Raw genomic sequence first — 17,941 nt, 5'->3', positions numbered from 1 at the left:
AAACATATATCGCAATGCAAGATTAGACGTGTCCTCTAACCGGCTCATTCATGGTCCGATATGGATTTGTTCCCCAAACTGAACCTATGCGCTGTCCCAAACCTTTCCGCGCTATATGTCACACACCTAATGCAGGCACTCCATCAAACGGCAATAATTGACCAATTAGATTGTCAGTAATATGTGATCATGTGGACCTGTTTGCTGTTTGGTAAGCATACAAATGACAGTCCTCCTGTGCGTAATGCGAGCCTAAATGAATCCGGCGCTACTCGGCCTACTGGCCGAGATAGAACTCCAAAGAGGTGACGGCGATGGTGACTGCACCCACATAAGGGCACCATCAGTGAATGAATACGTCTATGTGAATCGCTAAAATGTGCACACTATAAATACCCAAATCATATGTGACATGCTCATCACAAGTGTAGTGGCACGGTGGCCTGGCTCCACGCATGACTCATTCATCCTGGCGCACAGCAGGGTAGGGGCTAGACTGGAGGCAGGCGCTGCGCGTGACGGCTGGCTTGTTGGTGTGTGCATAGCCAAGATACATATTCTTTGTCTTATTTACTTTAATCTTTATTAGCATTTTCCATCCATACAACGACAATACAATGAAACATAAAAAATTACAATAACAGCTTATGGGTACTTCCATCCATGCAGCTTTTTTTTCTTACTCAAATATGACAATTTTAATATTAGTGGTATCATCACACTTCCTTCTATAATCCATCCGTGAGTGTGGTAGTGAGTGACTGTGAGGTCCTTGAGTGTGGTAGTGAGTGACTGTGTGAGGTCCGTGAGTGTGGTAGTGAGTGACAGTGTGAGGTCCGTGACAGCATGTGTGAGGGAATGAAGTGCAGTGAGGATGTCCTGTTGGCTCTGGTGGTGTAGTGTGGTGACCTCCACCAACTGCTGAACAACTGCCCCACAACTGCCCCAATCCCTTCTGCCATTTCCCTTTGGGCCTCTAGGGTCATGAGCCTCCAGCACAGCGTCTGATAGGAAGCCCAGCCCTCAGGGACCCTTGAGGCAGGGACGCTGGCAGCCGGAGGTGGAGGCGTGGGCGGTGGAGACGGAGGCGCTGGAGATGGCACTGGAGGTGGAGGCCGGTGCGCTGGAGGTGGAGGCACTGGAGGTCGTGGCACTGGATGTAGAGGCTGCAACCGGCGGGGGCACGACCGTCAAGTCAAGGACCACTGCAGACTCCCCCTCCTCTGAGTCCCACCCCACGTCAGAGTCTGGAGAAACAATTTCAGTCATTTTCTTTGAGTTTGTCTGTTAACTTGATTATGCATTAAACATTTTATTGTGTAGCCATATTCAATTGATATGTTTTTCTGTTGGCAGCCAAATAAATGCTTAAGTGTGATTTACCGGGTGATTTAGATGAGAGTCTTAATAATGTGGTCTAACATTATGAAGTGGTCATCTGTGTTATCGTTCCCTGTTTTTGGTCCTGAATCAATCATAGCCTACCACAGAATGTGTGGAATGTTTGCTTTCCTCACAGCCACATAATACAGCATGTCCGTGTAGCCTACGCCACATACAGGATGCACGAAACGTACAGTAGGCTACCTAAACTGTAGGAGCGATCAGACAAATGTAGGCTCGTACAAATAGCTTACCTTCCGAAGATGATTTTCTTTCCTCGCGTGGACCTCACCAACAAGCACATGCACCTCCGTCTCCGAAAAGTTTCTCTTCTTTCCGCGTTTTTCCATAAACGTCTTTGTCTGTCCTAATGCTCCACGCTATATTATGTCGGTTCCTTCCGGGGTATCCACGTTGTGCCCTGTCATAGTTTTGACCATATATGGTTGAATTTGGGCGTGGAGAGGGCGGAACACGGGGCGCGTGCGCGTACGCTCTCTTCTCCGCCAGTCTCGGATTTCGGAGCGTACGACATTTTTGATAGATCCGAAAAGCTTGTAAATATTCTCGTCGTACGCTACATTTCGCATTTTCCGCGTTTTCGTCGTACGCCCTCTTTTACACCAGAATTTACACGCTCTTTGATAAATGAGGCCCCAGGGGTTTGGTCTATTGATTGTTGTTGTTTACATCTCTGTTGTGAATCTGCAGCTTTTGAGGCATGAGAATGTCAGCTAAAGCCTTTGTGACAGCTACCTGGAAGCTACTAGTTTGGCAATGGGTTTAGTTGGACTCTTATCTGCTGTCTTCCTGTGTGATTCGTGTGAGCTGGGATTGTAAATCAGCTATTTGTCTTTTTAGATCTTGGATTTCAGATTTTTATCAGAATCAGGAGTTAATTTAATGGGGTGTATTCTTCACACTGTACAGAAATGCCTTGGTAATGAGATGACACTTTCGGCTTTGAGACATTGAACTACTGTTTCATGCATGATGCTTTGGAGGTCTGCTTGTCTTATGCTGTGCGGCGTGCCAGGAAAAGTTCTGCAAAGGTAGGTGGGTTCTGTTTCTTTTGTTCTAGCTGCAGGTAAGACATTACGATGTCCCAGCAACCTCACCATTATCATGCACTGTATTACTTTGCAAAGAAGTAATCTCCATCTTCAACAGTTCTCGAAAGCAGAGTTCAGGATCTCCACATACACATTTGGAGAAGATTCAGGTCCTTCAGATCAGGTGCTTCACTATAGTGGGTGACGAAAGATTGTCAAGGGGTTTCCACGACTTGTGTATATCTGACTGTTTTGTGTCTTCAAGAAGTCCCACATTAGAACTCCATGTCTCATAATCCACATCATTGTTGGGGTGCATGGGGCAATGCCAAGAGAAGGGTCTCAGCAGTCTTAATTTCTTAATATGCGCTCGACTATTAACTTCTGTACTTAAGGTGGATTGACATTGGAAAGTTTCAGAGAAAGCTGTGTCTTTGCTTGTGCCAGTGGTGGCGACCTGTTACACTCTGGCTGAACATGTCACTCTGGATTTGTACTGGGTAGAGGGCTAATCTGTCCAGTAGTTTCTGGAACATGTTGCTCTGGGATATCAGTTGAATTCAGTCCCATCATGTCTTCAGCACGTGGCTTGGGAGGTAGAGCAGCCAGCTGGGGATCGCAAGGTCCCTGGTTTGATCCCATATCCCAACAGTGCTGAAGTGTCCTTGAGCAAGACACTGAACCCCAAATTGGTCATGTGTGGCACAGTGGCGCAGTACCTATTACTTTCGCCTCCCAGCAAGGACTTGGGCCTTTCTGTGCAGAGTTTTCATGTTCTCCCTGTGTTCACAAGGGTTTCCTCCCAAAGAGCCAATTACAAAATACATGCAGAAGAACAGATTGCTAATGCTGTCCCTCACTGACAAAGACTGACAGGAGCACTTGGTTGGTCCTTGTGGCATGTGTGTTTTCATGTATTGCCCATTGCATGTGTGTTAGTGTGCTGTATGACAATAAACATGTCTTCTTCTTCCTCTTCTTCTTCTTCTTCTTCTTCTTCTTCACTTTGGGTTTCAGAGTTATCTAGGCGTTATCAACTCATTATTAACTCAACACAGATATTCCCAATCTAGCTATGAGCGTGTTCAGGGTAAAAGGGGTGTTGTTCGGATGATATGACCAATTGCGCCCTAGCATTTACAAGGCAAACAGAGCATGGACAGCAAGCACACAAAACCCATAAATCTCCATCCACCATGGCACATTTTACACAAGAGTAGCAAAATATTACAGAAATATGAACAATATAGATATAATCCATGTGAAAAGCGACAGTTGCTGCTACCAAAGGCAGGAAGAAAAGCTGTCAAAATATTACCGACTGTGTGAAGGCTTATCACTACCCCATCATGAATACACAAGTAGATTTGATTACTTGTGTAGGCTAAGCCAAGAAATGAATGTGTTGTTTAGATGTATATTTATTTATGGCATGAAAGGCAATTGTAGGCCTACCCTTGTTATTTTAGCTGCAATCCTTTGACCCTGTGAGACAGGTCAACTGCCATGTACTAATCACGATAGAACCACGGCTAGCTGATTAATACATGGCTAGGGCCTCATCACTTAACGTATTGCTATGCCGTTATTTTCTTGCATCGAGTCTGTGATTTCCATGGCAACGTTTACACTGCAGCGCTTGATGTTTACAACTCACAACAGCTGTTTCGATAAGACGTTGATGCGAGCTATTTCGCAACCCATATTAAAATGTTTCAGTGGTAGTAGGCTAACAAGTGGTGGAAACATAGGCTATTGTTTTTCTCTTGGCTACCTTAGGTGGATAAAGACTGAAATAGACGTTAACCGGCAGCACACCGGCAACTAGTGTTAACTAGGCCCATAGTGAGGAACGCTATCCTAAGCATGTTGCCAGGGAGAGAATGCTCATAGAGTCGCTAAGGAACTACTTTCCATTGAAGATGAAATCTAGCAGAAAGCTTAAGTTTGAGAGCAAATTAAAAAGATGTAATGATGTTGTTGATTATAATGGTGGGTGTTATGTAATCGCAATAATACACTCTTTTTGCTTGGTTCTCCACATCACACACAGCCTATATAATAATATCTGTAGCAATAAAATGCAAGCCAGTGCATACAGTAGCATTACAATCATTTAGATGACACTTTTATCCAAAGCGACATACAATAATTGCATTTAACATAGGAAAAGCCAATTTACTACTACTTGCCAGAACTCACAAGTGCATTTCCTTTCTAAAACAAGTGACTAAGAGCATAATCTAGTGCTGAAGGCTAAGTGCAAGAATAGCAATCTAAAATACAGTAGATGCTTAAGAGGGAGGATCGTGGTAGTACTTCTTGAAGAGATGAGTTTTGAACCTGCGACGCAAGATGGGCAGCAACTCTCCTGTCCTGACGTCAGTGGGCAGTTCGTTCCACCACTGCAGGGCCAGGACAGAGAAGAGCCATGACCATGTCGAGCGACCGCAGGAGCCTCGGAGTGACAGGACAACCAGTCGCCCCGAGGTAGCAGAGCGTAGCGGTCGCAAGGGGGTATAGGGTTAGACCATGGCCTGGAGGTAGTACCAGCGTTTTTATCTGGATGCGAGCCACTACAGGGAGCCAGTGTAGGGAACAGAGAAGGGAAGTTGCTTGGGAGAACATTGAGTGGTTAAACATCAGGTGAGCGGCAGCTTTCTGGACAAGTTCCGGGGCCCCAGCAAGGAGGGAGTTGCAGTCGTCCAGGCGGGAGATGACCAGGGCCTGGATGAGCACCTGCGCTGTTTCATCAGGAAAGGGCGAGTCCTCCTGATGTTGTAGAGTATGAATCTGCAGGAGCGTGTGACGGATGTGATATGTGCGAAGAATGACAGTTGGTCATCCAGGGTCACACCCTGATTCTTCGCTGTCCGAGTCGGCATCACTGCTGTGTCTTCAATGGTGATGGTCAAGTCGCGGTAAATGGTAAATGGACTGCACTTATAGCGCTTTTCCACCTTAGCGGCACTCAAAGCGCTTTACAATGGCCTCTCATTCATCCATTAACACACACATTCACACACCAATAGCGGTAGCTGCCATGCAAGGTGCTAACCTGCTCATTGGGAGCAATTTGGGTTTAGGTGTCTTGCTCAAGGACATTTCGACATGTGGACAGTCGGAGCTGGGATTCGAACCACTGACCCTTCGATCATTGAATGACCCGCTCTACCAACTGAGCTACAGTCACGGTGCGGGCAGCCCTTCCCTGGAAGGAACAGCGGCTCAGTCTTGTCCAGATTGAGCTTGAGATGATGTGTCGTTATCCACTCCGAGATGTCAGCCAAGCACCCAGCTATGCATGTCTCCACTTGTGTATCAGAAGTGGGAAATGACAGGACCAGTTGGGTGTCATCGGCATAGCAGTGATAGGAGAAGCCATGCGAGCGAATGACAGAGCAAATGACAGAGCACAGAGATCTAGTGTAGAAGGAAAAAAGGAGAGTACCCAGGACAGACCCTTGTGGAACCCCCGTAGTCAGACTAAGCGTTCAGAAATCGACCCTCTCCATGTCACCTGGTAGGAGTGGCTCGTCAGGTAGGATGCCAACATGTGCAGAGCCAGCGATGCCTTTCTCCTAGAGGGTGGATAGAAGGATCTGGTGGTCTACCATAACAAAGGGTCAGTGGTCTGGGAGCACTGACAGTTTTCCTCTTCTCGGGTGATGGGAGCAAGGCTGTTTTGCACACGGATCCATCTTTCGTTCCAAAAGTGGTCCGAAGTCTATCCTCCGCCTCATGTGAGCAAGGAAGAGGCTTACTTACACTTGCTGTGTTCCGTGTGTGCGCCGACTTGTTATGTTCAGCGCACGGCAGTGTTCCGGACTACCCCGTTGTTGGTTTGCCACGGCCCGGCGAAGGTCGGTTCATCACTATCCAAACAGCATCTCTCCCAATGGATTTGTGAGGGCATCTCCAAGTCTTATGAGATTGCGGATCACCCTCTGCCTAGGGCTGTTCAGGCACACTCTGCGAGGGGCGTAGCCACGTCGGTTGTCCTGTTCAATGGAGTGTCTGTGGTGTACATTTGTGCGGCGGCAATTTGGTCTCACCGTCTCTTTTTGTCTGCTATTATCTTTTGTCCATGTAATTTGTCTCTATGGCATCGTCTGTCTTGGCGGCGGTCCACTCCTGTCCCCTTGGGGCTGGGAGAGGCTCAGACAGGTTATGTTATGGAGTAACCGCTTCCGGTCCGGCTCTCCCCTCATGTACCTTTCCTTGCCCACAGGTGAGATAAGCAGGTAGGGGCCAGTGCTCGGGTTGGGCCAACTTTTGGTTTGCTCTCACCTTGGAGCCCTGGCTTGTGTCCTTGCTGGACAGTTTTTTTTGTTAACGGGTCCAGCAATAGTGTAAGGTGCGGTCGTGAAGCTTTGCTTATGCCAATAGGAGCTTGCCCTGTGGGGCGGAACTCCACAAAATAGAACGATGGTTACGGTTATATATTGTAACCCTAGTTCTATGAGTGGAGCATAGTCCCACAGGGCGCAGACTAGATTCGTTTTTTGTGTTTGTGGTGTGCTTATAAAATTGCTTGCAATGTAAACTGTGTTTACCAGAGATAAAAAATATCTTTTTTTTTCGTTGTAGCTGAGCTTTTCCTCGTTTGATTGGTGTATTGGATGTACCGTTTTGATACAGGCAAGCATGTGTTAGACCGTGTTAAATGCAGCTGTTTCATGCTGGGGATAAGATCATAAAATTTTATAACATTTACAAATGATGATTAATGCATTTTATAGTTCTGTGCGCGCACATGTGCATGCAAGCAGGACATTTTTGGTATTTTTGCATTCATTCGGTTGAGAACTTTATGCCAGTCCAAGCAACTCTGTGACCTTCCTATGTTGAGATATGGCCGTTTCAATTCCCCCTAATGATAATGAATGGGGGGAATTTTTCACTCCCAAAGTCCAAAAAATGAATGGAGGTGAATGGTGGCCATGTTTGCTAACAAAAAAACAAACCAAGAAACAGCTTGTGGACCCACCCCGTGATTCAGATCTGCTCCAGAATTTAATGGGTTGTTAGTTGACCCATGCTACACCCCTCCACCGAGTTTCATAAAAAATCAATCTGGTAGTTTTAGCGTAAACCTGGTCTAAAAAAAATAATAATGGAGGTGAATGTCTGGCTTTGTTTGGGCCGCCCCGTGATCCAAATCCGCTCCAAAATGTAATGGGTTCTAGGTTGGCCCATACTACATGGGATGTATTTCGATTTTCTTGAGAACCAGACACTGTATGAAGTTAAAATTTGGCAGATGTATTGCTCCGGAGTCAAGTGTGAAGTCATTGGAACGGGCACTGTATTAGTTGTTGAAATTCACTGGAGGTTTTAACTAAGGCACTGGTTCCAAGTTCTACTTCACAGTGGGAAGGGGGAGGGCAAATAATAATGACATTTCCAAAGAACAATTTAATGAGGAGAGACAAAGAAAGAAAGAGTGAGTGACTCGTCCTCAGAGGATGTCGATAGCCCACTATGCAAGATACATAGACTATACATCATCCAGGGTTTGCTTGGCTCCTCCACGGTACATCAAAAAAGCAAGTTGATGTGGTACACTTGCATCATACTGCATTCTCAAATAAAAGCACATGGGAAGGAAAAATGTAGAGGTTCATTTAGGAGAATGAGCTTTTCCACATTGGGGAATGGGGAGCACTTCATGCGTTCAGTTTTTTGTTGACAGAGAGAGAAAAGAAGTATACTGTACTATGTGGAACGGTAGTGCTTGGGTCACACAAAAGCACACATCCTGTATGTCTTGGTACTTCAAGTGACTGTACTGTATATGCATGCACACATTTAATTTAAATGTGCATACATTTAAAGGAAAAACAAACAAAAATAAAGCAATATACTGTTTAATGCTGAAGTCCAGTAAGATATGAATAACGTGTGAATACATTTCTCTCATGTTTATACAGTACATAAATCTACAGGCAGCACAATGTGTAATTTTCTCATTCAAAAAGCTTTTTAAACAACTTCATCTCCACAGATGCTATAGCTACTGTAAATAACCATCCTTTGAAAATGACACTAAGAGCCAATTTTCTTGGTTGGCTCAGTTTCAAAGGCAGTCAGGATCACACAGCCATCTAATACAGTATGGTCTAATGTGACATTATTGAATGTGGTGCACAGTTCAATTGGCATCATAAGTTCACCACTGAATCAGTTAATGTTGGCTCTCAAACCACATCATCAGCTGCTAAGGTTTAGTTGAGGGGGAGCATGCTCAAAGAGCAATACACAGCATTGGGAGGAAAAAGCGTTCAGATTCAATTTAATGCCTTGGTTTGTATCTGACGACAATGATTAAAACTTGGAGCGTGAACATTAATCAAGTTTAATTTTGATATTGCGAGTTTGTTCTAATTTACTCATGAAAGCTTATGAGATCCAGTTAATCAAGCAGTCATCCCATTTCTCCCCTCCTGCTGCTTAATATATTTGACATGTTCCCTAAACTAGAGATATGGGTCTGGCGCTGCGATTGGCTTGGCTGCCACTTTAGAGACAGCGCCTGGGGCCTCGGGTTGACTCATGCTATGCTAAGGGACAGCCCATTGAGAGCATCTACAGGCCTGGATTTAAGAACAGTGTACTCAAACTGTCATCACAACCAACCAAAGGGCCCTTATTGAAGCATACTGGACATCATCTGTAATAACCTGGGTGATGCATTCTGTATCATACTCTCCCACACCTCACCTGAAAAGAATACCATACCTTACAGAAGTCCCCGTTTGAATTTCGCAGGAAATCGAGAGGAGATGTGGGTGCATTTGTGTGTGAGGAGATTCTGGAGAACCTCATCCATCTCTTCAGATAAAGTGCCTCTTGGACAGCAAGGATGTACTCAGCCCCTTAATCTATCTGAGGGAAGGGGAGGAGAAACAGAGTGAGAGGGGAAGAGAGAGAGAGAGAGAGAGAGAGCACTGCTGAAGAGAGAGCACCGAGAGCAAGGGTAAAGTGCTTCACTTTGTTACCATGGACACCTATAAATGCTTCCTGTTTTCCCTCTCTGAAGGCACAGCAGCTAACCACACAGTACAGACATGACAAAGATTTGTATGTCTGATTACTTGGTCGAAAATTAGCTTTTTCAGATACCGGTTATTATCAAAACAGTTTAGCCACTACCTGGAATGGAAATACATTTTCTCTGAAAGCGGTTTTAAAATCACTAGTAATTCAAAGGGAAGGGGACCATAGCTCTCACTTGAGGCTACTCCATTCATTTCCTCTACTGTACGCCAAGCCCTTTAGCAGAGAGGGGAGATGGGGCTTGCAGTGAGAACAGTGAGGGATAAAGAGTTAGCCATGGTAGCAGTCATAATCCATCCTTCAAAAGAGCCAGATGGAAGGGGTAACCTTTCAGTCCAAATATTGTTCTTGGACCGAGGTGTGGGTACTTCCCCCTGCCCTCCCCCTTCATCTCTCTCTCTCTCTTTCTCCCTCTCTCTCCCCCCGTCCCCCTCTCTCCCTCTCCTTTCCCCTGCTGTGTTTTATCAGATCAGGTCACAGGGGCCCTCTTATAAAACTAACAGAGCTCATCAGAATGGTGCCCCTGAGGACAGGATTGGTCAGGCCTTGTTGAGCTAGGGATCGTGAGGACGGGCTGGGTGTAGCTGGTCCGGCCTGGTCTGGTCTGATGGGGCCTGCAGGGCAGAGGTATGTGCTTAGTGGTGATTGTGCACCGCGGCCTCCCCTCTGTCTCCAGGGCCGAACACACACAGAGCGACCTTGTGTGGAGCGGAGGGCTGGGCAGACACGCTGAAGTCAGCTCACGCCACACAGCACACACACACACACTCACACACACACACACACACACACACACACACACACACACACACACACATACACATACACACACGCAAAGAAAACATTGCCGCTCCCTGTGTTACACACACTCTGTTCACACACACGCACGCACGCACAAAAAAGGAACACACACACACACACACACACACACACACACACACACAGATAGTACTCTTAAACACGTTGAGATATAGACATACACAGACAGTCACATAAACAGACAAGAGAATAGAAAATAAGAATTAAAACTAATCAGGTGTCATTTCTATCAACATCACTTAGTGAAGCCCAGCACCAGTGGAAATGTTATAAAAACGCACATAAATTCTCTCGGCCTAAATATATAAATATGCATAAATCTGTCATTACAATAATTACTTTCATTTGCTGTTGATGATTTAAACGATAAAGCCACAGGAAAGAAAGGAGAGAAAGAAAACAGGCTTTGAGGCGTTTTCAGGACAGACATCATGCCGCCATGTTTCTTGTTGCTCTCCCGTCACCTTGCGTCGTTGACAGAACACGTTGTGTTCCCGCGCCGGCTTCGCCCACAGCGTCTGGGGCTGCGGCAGGGACACACAGCCGCACACTGGCACACAAAAGCAGAGAAATAGCATAGCTCTGCTACGCGCGCAGAGAAGAAAACGTACGCTCACGCGTTGGACCACGGCAAGGACGTGGCATGGAGGTCAGCAGTATGGCAAAGCCAGGTCTACTCTGGCAAGGGACAGTATAATCCCTGACCAGCCCTGCTGGATCCTGTGGTCAGCCACGATACTCTACACCAGGTGACACTGCCATGTAGTACCACATGCCTCCCCCCCTCCTCCTCCACCCTTCAGCTCAGGCTGGTAGACAGACAGTCAGGCTCCAGGCCTCTGCCCCCCCCCCCTCCCCCCCTCCGGTACAAGCTGCTGCGCGGAGGGAGAGAGAACCCAGCACCAGGCCTCTGCTGCCCGGCCTGCTCACGCAGGGGTGACCCAAGCCAAAACCAGAAGGGTTTGTGTGTGTGTGTGTGTGTGTGTGTGTGTGTGTGTGTGTGTGTGTGTGCACGCGGTGCATGTGTGTGTGTTTGTGTCACTTTGATTATTCACACTCTGTGGTGTTGCTATATTCGCTCTACAGACTTGCCTCTTTTCTCTGATCATACATTATTGTTAAGCCAGCCTTGGCGACAAAGAGATCCCCGTTCCTCTAGAATAAACAGATTAGTCGATTGCCAGTGCCCAGAATCATGTAAGCAATACAACAGGATCAATACAAACCATGTTACACCGAAATACGTGTGATTCCCTAAGCAACAAAGGATGCCACTGTATCGGCCAATCTATATCAACAGGGTCTTCCTTTTAGACTTTATTCATAGGAAAAATGTAATCTATATTTCACTCATATTCCTACAATGCCATCCATCTGCACATTAGAACACCGGTCGATCTAAGGGCATGCATAAAACAGTCATTTAGGTGTAACGTTCAATATCATTATCTGTATTACATTTGGCAGTCTAACGGCGTGTGACTGGAAAACACCCAGATAAAAATACCATTCCTCCACACCAGCGCCCACTCAGAGCCCTGCTAATCTGAAGGGAGTCGGCGTGGATAGATGGTTCAGTCGATGCCGAGGCTTATTTAGGGCGCTGAGGGGAAATGCATCGTTTAGAAGTAGAACAGAAAATGCCTCGTGGTGAGAATGCCAGCTACCGAGGAAATTCCGAACGTTTTGTTTGATTTTATCATGTATTAGTTCAACTTGATGCAATAAATTGCCTACATTTCCTGTGAATTATGGTTTTAAAATACAATATTTTTTTGAGTGAAATATATAATTGGTGAAATGAGCTTACTAGATTACTCAATTATGTTTTCCACCAAATGAAATATGTCAATTGTCAGATCATATCTTTGTGCCACAATTATAAATCATAGAGCCAGGGGCTTTTAGCTCTCTTTATAAGTCTTGCTATAACAACCCTTGTGCAGTCATATTTCATCTTTTCATACCAACCTTACGATTGGGGAGGCAGAGCCTTCCTCAGTACAGTATTGCAGGCCCAAGGTGTGAGAATGCTACCGAAGGATGGATGGGTAAAAGAAGGCGAGCTAGAGGCTGGGGGAGCGTTTCTTTTTTTGCCCCCTATGTGGAGGGCAGCATTCTTTGGGGGGCAATAATCCAGGGCACATATGCCACCGCTGACAAAGGTCTGGGTGGTGTCACTGATCCCTCAGAGGGCTAAATATACCCAGGAGTGATGGGGGCAGGTGGAACGGGTGCTGGGGGGCCGTGGGGGGGGGGGGGAGCGTTGGGGTTCTGGGTACAACAAGCCCGGGGGTTCAGTGTGGAGAGAGCTCAGGGGCAAACACACAACCCAAAACTGGGGTTTCTATTCAAAGCCAGCTGGTCTGGCTTTTATACATGCAGGACATTGTTTGTTTGCTTTTCTGTCTCTAACTTTGTACTGTTCCTCAACTTTATCTTTTCTTTCTCTCTTTTTTTCCCTTTTTCTACCTGTGAGTGAGCTGACCCTCAGCTGGTGCTGCAGGGCGTAACTTCCTGGGGAAGCAGAGCGACGGCACGGGTGAGTTTCCAGAGTGAACTCTTCCCTTTCCTCTTTCCTCTCCGCTGCACTGGACTGCTCTGCTCGTGGAAAATTCTGGTTCTGGCAGGGTCAGGCTTTTTAGCCATACATCGGGTCATGGCATATTTCATACTCAGGCATAAATCTGTCAAACAACTCGCTCGTATTATTGGACTGGTGTGTTGACTGTAACGTGTTTATATAGCCCCGCTGTCTTTACTGAAGGAGGAAACAATAACTGTCTCAAGTCAGAAGCATGAAGCTGAATCTTTGTCTGAAATTGGACCCATATGGGAGTGGACCTGTTTGGTCTTTTACCTTGGGTTCTGCGTGACAGAGAGAAAAGTCATTGGACCAGCTTCAGGGTTGAGCTATGCTGGAGATGGAGTAGTCCTAAACACATGTTGCTAATCACCTCTGTACCAGGGTCCATTGAGGCTTCTGCGGCTACATTTGAGTTTTGCATGTCTACATTTCATTTCTCCAAGGCATGACAAATGGTCTACCTCTCTAAAGTGGAACTTTATATCATGCTGATTTTTTTCAGTCTAATTCTTCACAGTCAGTTTGAGTTATTGACTCATTTAAGGTTAATTGCTGAGAACACCTCGTTGCACAATCTGAAATTGTCTGACAGAGAAAAGTGCATGGTTTGAACATGTTTGCTTTAGGCACTGGCTCGGCCCCCAAGGCAGCTACCTAAGTGGCCACTGAACACTTCAATACCAATTTGTATCACATAGAAGGACACTTAAGTAAGACATTACTGGCTAAACTGTGAAACAAAGAGGAAATTTGTCATATTAAACCTACTGGAGGGAGTTGGTTTTGAACCAACTGGCTTCTCTGAAGAAACAGGAGGAAGGTCCTCAATGCAGGGCTGGCAGCCTAAAACAACCAGGAAGAATTTCATACTTAAACAAAACTTGAGTTTGATTTTTATGGACGCTGATCGGCTTTGTTGGTCTTTTTCCTTCAACATGTTATAGTGGTAGATAAAGTGGTAATGATACTACACCTCTGGTTAGAGAAATGGACAGGGTCCCATTGTTCTCGAAATTGATATCTTTATGCTTTGACAGAGTGCTGTCTAGGTTTTTATCAAAGCATTTCTCAACATCACTGAAAACCAAGCACCAGTTCTGCATCAGTTTAACAAAATGTAGTGGTAGCTCTGATGCTAACATGCAAAAATAAATTAAATACATTAAATAAATAAATACACTTTAGAACAATAGATTGTGTTCTTGCTGTAATGGTAGCTGCTCAGGCATGGCGAGCAGGTGACCACTGTTTAATCCCCTGTGTTTTACACTGCCTTAGCCAATCCATTTCCCTGTTTGTATACTTTGGTGTTAAGGGATGTTGACTGTCAGCTGAATTCTGTGTAACCTTGGTTCAGTCCTAGCCTGATTGGCACAACCTCCATACTAACCCTAACCCCAGAGGGGTAGGGGACTGGAGACACTTTGACCCAGTTTACAAAACCTCCCCACTCCTCTTTTACAAACCTTTTTTTGCCCCTGAATTCCAGTGCTTTGATGGGAAGTGGAGTTGAGGAAACGTGTTGTTTTCTCTATCAGTGGGGTGGCATGCACTCTTACGCGGACGCCTCTTTCCCTTTGAACCTCCCCACCCCCCACCCCCACACACTTTCCTATCATACTGATACCTTCTCTACCTTGCTCTCCATTCAGCTCTCCATCCAGCTAACCTCCAAAATATATCTGTAGAAAAAAGACATCAGACTCTTGTTACCAACTGATACAAGAACCACTCTAATTGTTGAGTGGAATCATCTTTTTTTTTCTTTTTTTTTTTTTTTTTTTACTATGAATCATACGGCATATTCAAAAGCAAGTTAAGATACCTAGTGATACATGTTAAGATTTTTTTTTGTGCCAAAATTAGTTTTGAAACTTCAACATGTGCTTGCAGGAACGACAAACATATTTTTTTCTGTAGGTCTGAGTTGATTGTAGACCTAATGCATTTGAGGGCATCATGTGTTTCATGTAATTGTCACGGTTTTCTAGTTTCATATTGAGCCTCACGGAATAAACCAGTTGGCAGAACAAGGTATGGTACATACTGTAGGTGATCATCACTATTCATGTTTTTTTAATTGCTCTTGGCATATGGTTTAGCAGCAGTTACCGTGGTTATGCCGGGCATGGCTGATCCAGACGCCACACTCTTGGGTTACCCGAGCTGTGTTATTGCAGAAAGCGCATTTCATGTTTTAAACAAATTATCACTGAACCAAGACGTATTCTCCATATGGAAGTAGTTTAATCACGACCGTATGGAAAGGACAAGTATCTTTGTTCCTTTGTAATTGCTAGCAGTAACAGACCAGCCCCCACCCCCCACCCCCCCTTTTTTTACTTCTACTGTCTTTATGATTTCATTTAAGAATTTCCACGTCTCAGTTGCGGTCCGGCCTCCTTTATGAGAAATCTCTTTGCAGTCTACCCCCCTGAGCTGTGTCGAAGCCGTCGCACAGTGGGACGCTCCGACGCCCCTGGAGAGCGCTGTGTGCGCCGGGGCCGACTAAATCTACAAAACATGAGTGCTGGCGCGAGGCGGCTCTTTTGATCTGCGGCTAATCTCAGTTGCCTGCCTCCGCTCTGATCGTGTCTGAATAAGAATGAGTCGGGGAGGATCCTGGAGGCACGAAGAGCTTTAGACTCTGAGGCTGCGCTACTCTGCCGTGAGACCCGGGCCTGGGCCTTTTATTTATCGCGTCACGTGTCAGGGCTTATAGTCTCACATCTGGACGCGTCTCCCCTTTGATTCGCTGTGGTTCGCAGTCAGACGCTTTCGGAGGCGACTGGGAGTGCTGCTCGCGGGTCCCGCCGCTGAGCTGAGTGAGTGATGGGTAATTGTTGAGGCACGCAGCTCCTGTAGAGGGACGTCTGTTGTGTATTAGTTGCGAGAGAGCGGGATCCCCTGCCTTTCTTTTCAGACTCGCCGGCTGATGGCTTACAGCAACAGCTCGACCGGGCTAACCCCGTCTCTGTGAGGCCCAGCAACTGGTCTGAGATCTGTTCCCCGACAGCGAGGGGCCTACTAGGGAGAGCGGGAACGTACGGGCTGTCTCCAGGTCAGCCAGAGACGGCGTTGAGAGGTCCCTGGGCCGGGGCCGAACAAGCCCTAGGTGCAAGGACATCCTTGTCACGCCAGTGGCCCGGATTCCCTCCTGAATAATTTATGATTGCTTCTCTTTACCCCCTGTAGCGTGCCAAGAGCAGCAGGGCTACAGCCTCACAGCCTGCACACCCCCTACACACCATACCCCCCCCCCCCCCCCCCCTCTCCTCAGCCTCCTCTTCTGCCCAGATACCTACTCTCATGCTGCAAGGTGTGCATCTATTTGCTTGCATGCATGCTTGAGCCCAATATACATCCAGCAAGCTAATGAAGTAATTCACCGGGCGATCAAAAGGCAGTCTGAGTGGGTTTCATTTCCTGTGTGCAACACGATCGCTCAGCTAGAGCAATATGATATTCTGATTACAAAATATCATATATTTTGATGACCCAGGGTACCTTACAGCTGTGAAATCAATTCCCAGCTACTTGTATACGATACAATGGCAGTCCTTTACGGTAGCTCGTACGCGCTGCAGCTGAAACGTCAGATCACATGTGTGTATGATCTTTCCACTGTAACGCGTTAACACACAACACCTGTCAGACACAGCCCCTGCTCAGCCTCAGGAAGCACCGGGACGCTGGCACCCCTCGACTGGAGACAGAAAAATGTAATGTTGGCATCTCCTCTTTACGGGCTCCATTAGGAAAGGCGGGCTGAAACAATGAAATAACTGTGCCTGTTTTTCGGAGCAGTTAGGAAGAGGGAATTACTTTCCAGTCTTTCAGAAGGAGGAAAAATCATTAGAGGGGAGAGACTTTTTTTCTCACAAAGTAATCTAGAGACAAAGAGAACTTTGAGTGAAAGCCTGAAATATAAAGAGAAGACAATCCCACCAGCTGGAGAGTAGTCTACTGCAGGGAGAGGAGAGGAGAGGAGAGGAGAGGAGAGGAGAGGAGAGGAGAGGAGAGGAGAGGAGAGGAGAGGAGAGGAGAGGAGAGGAGAGGAGAGGAGGTAGAAAGGCTGGGAAAGGACTGTACATGTCTATTTGGCAATTTAGTAAATGTAGGAAACATGTATTGTAATTTGCTTTTTTTTAATGAACAACAATTTGTTTCTTTGTTGAATTAGAACCTATTTATTGTGGAATCACTTAAAAATGCATTGTTAGAACAATACCACAAATATTGCATGAAATGAATGCACACGTTTTGTAATGTATATGGACTGTGTGAATATGAATTCTGACAAGTATCAGAATTATTTCCACTCATTTTTGAGCATGGCTGTAAGCCAGCACACCTAGTTTGTCCGGTTATGACTTCCTCCGTCACTCCGGACAATGTTGGCCTGCATTCCTCTGTTGGCACCACAAGAGGCAGTAGTTCCAGCACAAAAAATCAACCTGCCAATCTCCACTGCACAAGTAGAGTAGTGGTGAGAGCATTGTACTCCCACCTGGGAGATCGGGGTTCAAGACCCGGTGGGGATGATTTTATGGGACTATACCCCAAACCTCCACATGTTCATCCTTTTGCTCCAAACTTTACCCATATGCCTTATAGGTCAGATCCTGTCCCAACCCCAACCCTTATTCTAACCCCAACCCACACTAGGGACTGGCAGAAGGACACCAAAACCAATCTGTCAATCTCCACTGCACAAGTAGAGTAGTGGACAGACCATTGGACTCCCACCTGGGAGACCAGGGTTCAAGACTCAGTGGGGATGATTTTATGTTACTTTATGTCAGTGTAACTGCTTTAGCCACTTACCGCTACCATTAATGTTATGGAAGCTGCTGCTAGTTGTTGTGAACCCATGAGCTAACTGGCTATCCCACTCTTATTGTGCTGGATTAGCATTGGAAGCATTGGAACTGATGTGTCCAGGCGTCAAGACCTATCTTAATGTATCAGACATTATTTCAAGTCATTTCAATTCACAGCTATTTCAGTGGCATGACTAGCTTCTGTCCTAACAGTCCTG

Source organism: Borostomias antarcticus (genome assembly GCF_949987555.1).
Source record: "Borostomias antarcticus genome assembly, chromosome: 23".
Taxonomy (NCBI): Eukaryota; Metazoa; Chordata; class Actinopteri; order Stomiiformes; family Stomiidae; genus Borostomias; species Borostomias antarcticus.
Note: the sequence above shows the minus strand (reverse complement) of the source record.